The sequence below is a fragment of the Poecile atricapillus genome, chromosome 1 (genome assembly GCF_030490865.1).
Source record: "Poecile atricapillus isolate bPoeAtr1 chromosome 1, bPoeAtr1.hap1, whole genome shotgun sequence".
Lineage (NCBI taxonomy): Eukaryota > Metazoa > Chordata > Aves > Passeriformes > Paridae > Poecile > Poecile atricapillus.
This window is the reverse complement of record NC_081249.1, coordinates 177,073,130-177,082,304: the sequence shown is the minus strand read 5'-3', so window position 1 is coordinate 177,082,304 and position 9,175 is coordinate 177,073,130.

Sequence of the window (9,175 nt, the reverse complement as noted above, 5' to 3'; positions counted from 1 at the left end):
CCTTCTTTCTCCCTGGCAGCTTCCCAGTTCCTCATCTTCCCAGCTCCTCCTCATCTTCCCTCTCCTCCAGGGACTGGAAAGGGTCTGATGCTGCCCAGGGTCTGATGAAAATGGTCTTGGAGAAGAGGTTTGGGCTTCTTTTCATATTCATCTCCATTCATAAATCAGGGAAAATGCTACAGTGAAATTCCCACCGTTGGGAGCATTTGAAACTCCATTCTCCAGCCAAGGCAATTCCAGAGAGGAGCTGGAATTGGTCACCCAGCAGGGGCAGGGTAACCTGGGAGAGCTGTGGCATGAGGATCCAAGGAGCAGGAATGAAATCTTTTGCTGGAGATATTTTGATCCCAGCATTGTGTTTCCTTTGGAAATATCAATCAAAGGCTCGCCTCCCGCAGTTTCCTCTCTAGGTCTGCTCAGCAATCACCCAGAAAGCAATAAAAAAAGAAAGAAAATTGACACAGCTCTCTAGCCATTGGTTTTCCAAAGCATTATTCAGGGGGAATACCTGCACCAGTTGCTTTCTAGGATGAAAAAAAAATTGTTTCCATTCCCATGGCATTTGGAAAACATATATTGACTGAGCTCTTAGAGAGCAGGAGCTGTTTGTGCCCCAAACCAGGACCCACAGGGACCCTCTAAAAAGCCCTCCCAGCACCAGGAGTGTGGCACAGACCAGTGGTGAGAGCAGTAGAGAGAGGCACAGACCTTGAGTAAGAAATATATTTTACAATCCACAGGACATGGCACCAGCTCAGGTAGTGCAGAGCATCCTCCAGGACAGCCCAGAGTAGCCCTTATTAGTCTGAACTGTCCTGTTGAATCACTCCAAGGACTTTTCTGTCCCCATTTGTACTGCTCAGGGTGGCACGAGCTTGCTTCCTTTAGCAGAACCAAACCCTATCTTTCTTTTCCTTGCTGCTTTCACCACCAACACTCGGTCCAAGGACTGGCAGTAGATCAAGGGAAGAATCTACAAGCTCTCAGATTGTCTGATGGTTTATTTCTTACCCAGAAATTGAGAGACCATGGGGGTGCTCAGGCAGACACTCATGAGCTGCCAGTGCTGGAGAGGCTCCTCCATCCTTGGGGGAAACCAAATCCTGGAAGCTGTGCAGGTGGTATGAGGGTGACAAAGATGCTCCCAGGGCAGATCCTGGTGGATCTCTGCAAAGGTCTTTCATAAATACAGCTAAATAAAGTCATGAAACATTGCTACTTAATCTCTTTGGAGAAAGGGATTGTGCTGCTGCGCAGAGCTAGTGAGCACTCCCCTGGCACTTGAGAGGTTTTTAAGAGCAGCAAAAAAAATCCTGTTGCCTTTTAAGCAGGCACAGACATACCTGTTTTAAAAAATGTAGTGTGCATGCTCTCAGGGAAATGCCCAGCTGTCACAGAAGAGCAGGTCACAGCAGCATCTGATTATGGACTCCAGAGCTACTGGTGGACATCATGCCCTTTATGGGCAGTTAGGTGCCTCTTCTTGCCTGTGTCCAGCAAATTCTTTCATTTGCAGCCGTTCCTATTTTTGAAAGGACTCTGTGCTTTTAAATAGACCATTGAAACAATGGTTCAGTCTCCAGCCTCACCAGGAGCCACCACAAATTGGGCTGCAAGGACAGAGCAAACAGGCTCTGTGGCCATGAGAGCATTTGGTGACATCCTCCTGCAACATCCCCATCCCAAAGGAGAGCAACAGAGCATTGCTGATTGAAACAAGCTGCTCCTCAGCAGCATCTTCTGATCTGTGTTCAGATCCAGGGGCTTTCCTGTGCCTGAAACACAAACAGCACTCGCAGCCTCAGTGACACGAAAGCTCTCCAGGCCCATGGCTGAAGCTCTGGTAGTACGTAAAACCCATGCTGGACCAATATCCTTATTTTTTCCTGGGACCTTTTCCCTCTCTTTCATCTGTTCCTACAGATCATCTCAAGCATCTCTAAAGCAGAGCCATCATTTTCTTGCCCAGAAAAGTTGTGGCTGACCCACCCCTGGAAGTGTTCCAGGCCAGGCTGGACGGGCCTTGAAGCAACCTGGGACAGTGGAAGGTGCCCCTGCCCATGGTGGAACTCGATGGTCTTTAAGGTTCCCTCCAACCCAAACCATTCTGTGATTTGTGATTTTATGACACCACATCACCACCCAAAGCTGTTTCATGAAGGGAACCCCCCAGGCCACCACCTCCCCTCTGCCTCGTGGGTCCCAAATCAGCGGAACCTGCAGTGGAGTGAGGGATGCTGGAGGAGGCAGGAGGAGAAGCAAGAGGCAGATCAGCTCTCCCTGCTCTGCGTGTGAGACTTGGCAAGTCTGTGACTTGCACTTCCAACAGGCTGCTGAAAGAAAAGGGCCTGATTTGCCTTGAAGCGGTGGGAGTTGGGGTTGTGCTCAGCCTCTCTCTTTGCCTTGAAAAGCATCTGTTAATAGAGAGGAGTTGGAGGGGAGCAGCAGACAAAGAGACATCACAGGCACGATCCTCCCCATCAGTGGCACTGCCGCTTGCCAGGAGGGTTTCTCACACAGCCCACGCCTGTGATGTGCTATTATATTCCATGAAAAGAAGGGATAATGTCAAGTTTAGAACATCTTGGCTATTTCCAGAGGTATAATGCCATTTCTGCGCTGAGATGACATGCGGTAGAGGCTGCTGCCTGTTCCCAAGAAGCAATTCAGGACCCAGCTCTTGAGGAGTCACCTGAGTAAAAATAAAACCAATCCCAGAATAAGGCAGAAGCTCCCCATTTAGCTCCTTTTATCCATCAGGGCTCCCCAGATCTCATCCTGAAGTGCCAGTTGTCGACCAGAGCACACAGGGAAGGGTTCTGACCTCGTGTGACATTTCCCACACTCTGGCATCCCAAAAGCCATATGTCCCAGGACAGCCACCACATTTGTTGTCCTGCCTGGAACTCATTCTCCTGTTGCTCCTGCAGCAATAGAAGAAGCTCAGACTTCATTTCCTGCATGCCAGGTCACTCCTCAACAAATGAATCATCACACCCCCTCCAAATGAGCTTAAAAAACGATCCACTAAACCATTTGCTCTGTGGTCCTTCATGAGATGCTCCAGGTATCCCCTTCAGCATCCAATTTCTCAGGATACCAGCATGGCAACAGCTCCCTTCTTACTGGGGATATTTTAAAGCACAGAATAATTGAACATCACACACAGGTTTACCTTCAGCGCTGGCAAAGAAAATCCCTTTAATCTGAAATATGACACATCCTCATCAGGTGCAGGGGGGGAAAAAAAGAACCAGATCAGAGAGATTTTGCTTTCATGTGGCTACAAGATAAATCATCATCCAGGGCAAGTAATGGGTAGTAATTGTAACTCCTCTCTGCGTTTACAGCACATCAGAAACCTGCCAGGGCTGAGATAGCTCGATAGCCACTGAGCCTCCCAGGCTCCAATTACCTCTCTCTCTGCTCTCAGTATCAAAGGCAAAAAATTGCTTTCTTCATGCTAAATGATCTGCAGGGTGGAGGCAAATGGGCAAAAGGACTTGGAGAAACGATTGTGGGCTCTGCTGTGCCCAGGTCTCTGCTGTTCCTTCAGCTCCGTCCAGAGCAGGATGCACAGTAGGAAGGTGTGGGGCTGAAGGTGCTGTGATCCTCACCCACCCTGTGATGAGCTGGCTGTTTGCTTTAGTAAACAAAACAAAAAAATTAATCTCTGCTGAATTTGGGCTTTGGACACTCCAGTGCACCAGAGAGAAAGAAACAAACTGCAGAGATAAACGTTTTGTCTTCCAACACTGCGGTTCCATTTAGGAAAACAGCCTGCAGCACTGACTGTCGTGGGCAGATGGACACGAGCATGTCAGGGGAGCCATTCAACCCCTTAGGAAAGGAAAAACCAAGGCTGATGGAATTGCTTTGCTAGTGGATCACCCCAGCAACCTTGTGGCACGAGACCTTCAGTCTCTACATCCCAGCCAGGGCTTGGCTTCTCGTGCCCTGCTGCTCTCCTAAAAGCAGAGACATACCTGAATCAAGTTTCCCTCCTCCCAAGTAGCACAAGACCTGCCAGGGTGCTCAGCTATGACCAAATCTCTGTCAGGTACTTTTATCTATCCAGGGCATGCCCTCCTCATCTCTTAAAAAATGAATTTGTGGAAGGTGTCCCTGCCCAGACACTTCACACTTGCACTGCCTCTGTTACATGGCCATGCAAATGTTTCCATCACTGCCTGAAACGTGGCAGGTCCAGCAGCTCCATGGCAATGTCCCTGGGTTTGCTGGATGCAGATTTTAATTAATCTGCAGCATTTCCAGTGCTCAGGTTCACTTGCTAAATCCAGGCTGCACCACTTCCCTTCACTGCATCAATTTTTGATGTCTTATACACTCATTTGCTGCTGACTAGACCCAAAATCATAGTTATTGCTTCAATTTTGTCTTACAAGCAGCAGCCATGGGTTTATAACCTCAAGAACAGCCAGGTAAGCAGGAGCCTTTCCTTCACCATTCTTCAGAATCAATGCTCAGCTCATAAAACCACACTAACATTTTATTTCCATAAAATGGAAAAAGAAACAAACTCAGCTGAGATCCCTCTTCCACAGAAAATTCCCAAACTGTGGTTTTCTCATGAGCACCAGTGCCAGGGCTTGGGGTTTGCCACGGCAGTGAAGCTCACAAGCAATCCACACTGAGACTTTAGCTCCAGGTTTCTGTCAGGCTGGGGTGTCCAGAAGAGTCTTGTGCAGATTCTAAAAATGTGGATGCTATTCAGCACCACAAGCCCTGGTGTGGCTCACAGCACTTTGCTTTGTTATAAGGTAAATGTGAAATTATAATATGTTTTTTCTATTTCTTCTCTCCTCAAAGTCTGTTCTCTGCTATCCAAATAAATCCCCCCATGTATCTTCTGCCTCAATATTTCCACAGCCTCATCTCCTTTCCACATTCAGATGTTTCAGGGTAATAGTTGCACATTTTTAAGCCCAATATGCTGACAGCAAAACAAATATCTAGTTAAATACTTATTTTTAATAGATGCTGTACAGCTTCCATGCAGCCAAATCCCTTGATTAGCCTTTTGTTTTTCATGCTATGAAGCCACATTCTTCACTTTGGGTTCTAGAGGAAAGTTTTCCCTGGATTGTGCATCCTCCTCCTGCAGCTCTCTGGCAGTGACCTCCTTCCCAACAGGCAGATCCTGTGAGCCATGGTGGCTTTGGAAGCTTTTCCTGTCACTTCCAGCAAGGACAAAACACCCAATAAACCTCTGCCAGCATTTCTCATGCAATCCACGGTCCAGAGGAGCTGCAGACCTGGCACCCTCCTGCCCATAAATAAACCCCACGTGCCCAGCACTGAGGCACAGCTCAGCTTTCCCTCACTCCAGCCTGGATTCAGTGATGCATTTTACTACCTCCCTCCTTCCCATTTTAAACCCAGTACCAGAGTATTTTTTTTATGCAGGTCTCCTTGGCCATGGCTTTCTCTTGAATATAATATCAATTTTTTTTCTAGTTAATTCTTCATTCCTGCTCCTGCTGAAGTGGGGGCAGCTCCAAACTCCTCTAGGATGCAGGATTGACATTACTGGTGTGTTATTTAATCTCACAAACTACAACCTCCCCCCAGCAACCCCCTCAGCTCCTGGTGCCCAAATTACCTTGTTTGTCACCACAAACCCATCCTGGATGTTCACGCAACACTGCAGCTCCCATTCTGCAGCCCTGCTGCTCCTCTTGTAACAAAAATCCAATTTCTGGGTATTTCAGCTGAATTTCAGCCTGTATCCAAGTGAGATTTAACCAGACAGGAATGTAATGCAGTAAGTCACTGGAATGGAAGACTGTTATTTGCTATTTTTTTAATATTAAAAATGCAAAGTATAAATAATCTGGGGGAAAAAAATTAAATCAGAAAGCCCAAAATTGCTTCCATAATTGCAGATTAAGTTATGGAAAGAATAAAGCACAACTCCATGGGTAGATGATTGCCAGAGGCAAATCAATAACTTTTAAAGGGCATATTGACCAGCGAGAATGAACCTTGGGAAAAGAGCTAAAATTGAAAAAATATCTAGTTGACAAATTATTTAAAATAAGGATTTTTCAACTTCTTGATCTAAAGTACACTTAAATCCAGTGGTCTAAACATTTTCACTATAAATCCCAGGTCAGGTTACAGCCTGATCCTGGCAAATGTTTTTATTATTGAGACTTTGCTTGTGTAAGAGAAGATGTTTTAAATTTACATCAAACACTCTTGATTTAATTCTCAATTTTCTTTTGTATGAGTGTAGTAATTTTTTTTGCAGGGATTTAATTTTTTCATAAACACACTACAAAATTTTTCCTTCATTAAAGAAATATAAATCTGTTAACATCAGCCTCTTCTGTTGCCCAGTTCCATTTCCTCTACCTCAGATGAAATGAAATCTTTAGTGAAGAGCCTCGATGACTGTAATTTACCCTTCCTAGAGCCACTTTGCATTAAAGATTTGGAAAATTGAGTGAAAGTACAGCTCTGTTCCTGAATGCTGGCCCAACACAGAGGTTAACATTCCTCTCCATGCACCATGTGCAAGACCCCGGAGTCTTCTGGGGATATTTTTGGAAAGGGACAGTCAAAAGCTGCTGTTAATCTCCATTTCTGTCCCTCCATATCCCAGCTGCAGCCCAGCCCTGCCAGGAGCTGCTCAGGTCTTTGGCAACTGTTCAGTGTCAGAGAAGCACAGAATCATTAATTTGGTAAAGACCTCTGAGATCAAGTCCAACCATTCCCCCAGCACTGCCAAGGCCACCACTGACCCCTGTCCCCAAGTGCCACATCCACATGGCTTTAAAATCCCTCCAGGGATGGGGACTCCACCACTGCCCTGGGCAGCTCTGCCAGTGCTCAACAACTCTTGTTGGGAAGGAATTTTTCCAAATATCCAACCTAAACCTCCCCTGGTACAACATGAAGTCATTTCCCCTTGTCCTATGGCTTCTTACTTGGGAGAAGAGAACAACTCCCCCTCACCCATGAATATTCCTGCCTGGACATCAAGGCTCTGCTGAACACGGTCCTTCAGCCATTGCTGAGAAGCTTTTTCTGGACAGAAAGAGAGCATGGAACATTCCCATCGCTCTGGGAAGAGATTTTTACCAGGAAACCAGACTAAGACCTAAGCCAAAAGGACTTAAACTACATTTAAAAACCCTGTAGTTTCTGGGAGGTGGAAAACAGGTTGCAAATACCATGTGGAGCACTGAGTGCCCAGCACTTACAAATGAAATGTTTCTGCTGGGAACATCTCTGCTGACTCCCTGCTGCTGGCTGAGACCCAAACCCCACCCTTGGGATGGCATCACCACTGGGGAAAAAAGGGGAAACCTCTGTAAGCCTTAAGAAAGCTGAGAGGGAACATCCCTGTGCACCGAAATTCTGCCCATGAGGTCCAACCTTAAAGTGCTTGTGACCCCCCCATGAGCAGGGGGTTTCACAGGAGGGAGGATGAGGTTTGCCTCAAAGTAAAGGAGGTATTTTTGCGCCTGGCCCTGAGCACAGATCCTGGTGTGTGCCTTTACCACCAGAACATGCAGGGAATGCCTTTGTCTTGTCCTTCCCAAACACACTGATGAAAACTCCCCCCAGCTGGGCTCTGTGCTGCTCTGCACAGTCAGTGTCCTGTCCCCAGCTGCCACTTGATGGAAGAGCGATGGGAATGTTCCATGATCTCCTTCTGTCCAGAAAAAGCTTCTCAGCCTTGGCTGAAGGACCATGTTCAGCAGAGCCTTGATGTCCAGGCAGGAATATTCATGGGTGAGGGGGAGTTGTTCTCTTCTCCCAAGTAACAAGCCATAGGACAAGGGGAAATGACTTCATGTTGTACCAGAGGAGGTTTAGGTTGGATATTTGGAAAAATTCCTCCCCAACAAGAGTTGTTGAGCACTGGCAGAGCTGCCCAGGGCAGTGGTGGAGTCCCCATCCCTGGAGGGATTTTAAAGCCATGTGGATGTGGCACTTGGGGAGAACATGCAGGGAATGCTTTTGTCTTGTCCTTCCCAAACACATTGGTGAAATCTTCCCCCAGCTGGGCTGTCTGTGCTGCTCTGCACAGTCAGTGTCCTGCTCGTGACTGAAACAGGCTGAGCCCTGTGCCAGACTCATCCCTGTGCTGTGTTCCCCAAGGAACCCACACAGGGCAGGAACCCCAGTGATTTCCAGGACATCCAGCTCATCCTCTTCATCAAGCCATATATATAAATGCTGAAAATGCAGGACTTCTGCAGCCTCAGAACAGCTCTACACACACTTCTCTTGGTTATTTTTTTTATTACAGTCTCTTCTCTCCCCCATTTTCACAAACCCCTGGCTTGGTTGGCAGAGTCAGGGACGTTAGAAGGAGACCAGCTGATGGACAGAGGCTGCAAGATCACAGAGAGTAATTTCCTAAGGAAATAGACCTAGGGGAAAAAAAACATTGTCATTGTTTATCTTCTTTCAGCAGGTCTTGGTGGTTTTTTTCACTGGAAAAAGCCAGCAGTGCAGCAAACAGCTTCATGAATATACAGATTGTTTTTGGCAACTACCAATTAGCAAAGAATGTGTTCATGCAATCCCCAAGCAGCTATTTCCCTGGGAATTTCTTGTTTTGAACAAGCCATTTTCCATTAGAGAAAATACACACAGTGACAAATAGTTCTTGCTGGCTCTTGTTAGTGGAGGGAGATGGGAGAAGGGCAGCCACACATCCTGTTACTGGGGTGTTGGAAGATCTGGGCATAGACAAATCAGAAACAGGACAAAACAGAAAGAAAAAATGTCCTGGTGTGCAGAGATGTCACTGTTGGGGCTCATTCCTGCCACTGCAAACCAATGGGGGGGTGTTACTCATCCCAGTCTATAGCAAACACCTAATTCCAGGTAAATCCTACCCAAAAAGTGCCAGGCTGAGGCTGCCCATGGCTCCTATGAGCCCTGCAAACCCAGCCCGAGTCCTTGCACTGACCATGCAGCCTGGAGAGGGAAACACAACACTCAAATCTTCCAAGCATCACTTCACAGCTTCGCCTGAGACACTGAAAAAACCACAGAGCAGGGAGACGAGGCACTTAAAGTCAGCTATGATGGACAGCTTTTTATTTCCCAATGTTTTCATTTAACAAAGTGCTACATTCCATAGTTACAGGATGAGGAGTTGTTCCTGTCCAAAATAGAAAACCACAAGGAA